Genomic DNA, 872 nt, shown 5'->3' on the forward strand with positions numbered 1-872 from the left:
ACAGCTTTCTGTCAAGTTCCTGTTTCTGCGCTCTTTTGATCTTCATCATCAAGAGCATTTCATTAGAAAGCCCACATGCCAATTGTCTGCGTAGGCTTAGTTATACAATACAGTGGAACCTCGGTTTTCGTGATTAACCCGTTTGAAAAAGTCCGACATGTCGTTTCGACTGGGGCAGTTCCCCAATAATATGAAAATAGCAAAGGTTATTCCACTGTATAAATCTGGTGATAAGCACAACTTCACAGACCGGTTTCTCTGTTGTCACAATTTTCAAAAATCTTGGAAAAACTCTTTAATAACAGATTAGACACATTTCTTGATAGACATAAAATCCTCTCTGATTGCCAATATGGTTTTAGGTCGAATCAATTGACATCCTTGGCCATTACTGAGCTAATGGAGGACATAACAACTGCTATGGATGAGAGGAAATACACGATGGGAATATTTATTGACCTAAAAAAAGCATTTGACACAATCAATCATGAGTTATTAATGGATAAGTTAGAAAAATATGGGATCAGAGGAATGGTTCTGAAATGGATTAGAAGTTATTTGACACAGAGGCGTCAATTTGTGAAGTTGGGTGAATACCAATCGAGTGAGCTGGATATTGTATGTGGAGTGCCTCAGGGTTCTGTTTTGGGACCTAAATTATTTATACTATACATTAATGATATATGCAAGGTTTCTGATTGAGTGAAAGTGGTGTTGTTTGCTGATGACACTACCATATGGGCACCGGGTGAAAACCTACAGCAACTCTCTGGACGGGTTACACAGGAACTTGAGAAGATAAAGAAATGGTGTGACAGTAAAATAATATCTCTGAATTTAGATAAAACAAAATTTATGGTATTTGGGAATCG

General features: G+C 37.5%; 1 protein-coding gene across 1 annotated transcript in view; it reads right to left on the reverse strand.

The window, feature by feature from the left end:
* The window catches only part of ptpn23a (protein tyrosine phosphatase, non-receptor type 23, a), a 25,134-nt gene that overhangs the window by 19,682 nt on the left and 4,580 nt on the right, over positions 1–872 (reverse strand). The gene's annotated exons all lie outside the window — the stretch shown is intronic.

Source organism: Monopterus albus, unplaced genomic scaffold (genome assembly GCF_001952655.1).
Source record: "Monopterus albus unplaced genomic scaffold, M_albus_1.0 scaffold166.1, whole genome shotgun sequence".
NCBI classification, from domain to species: domain Eukaryota; kingdom Metazoa; phylum Chordata; class Actinopteri; order Synbranchiformes; family Synbranchidae; genus Monopterus; species Monopterus albus.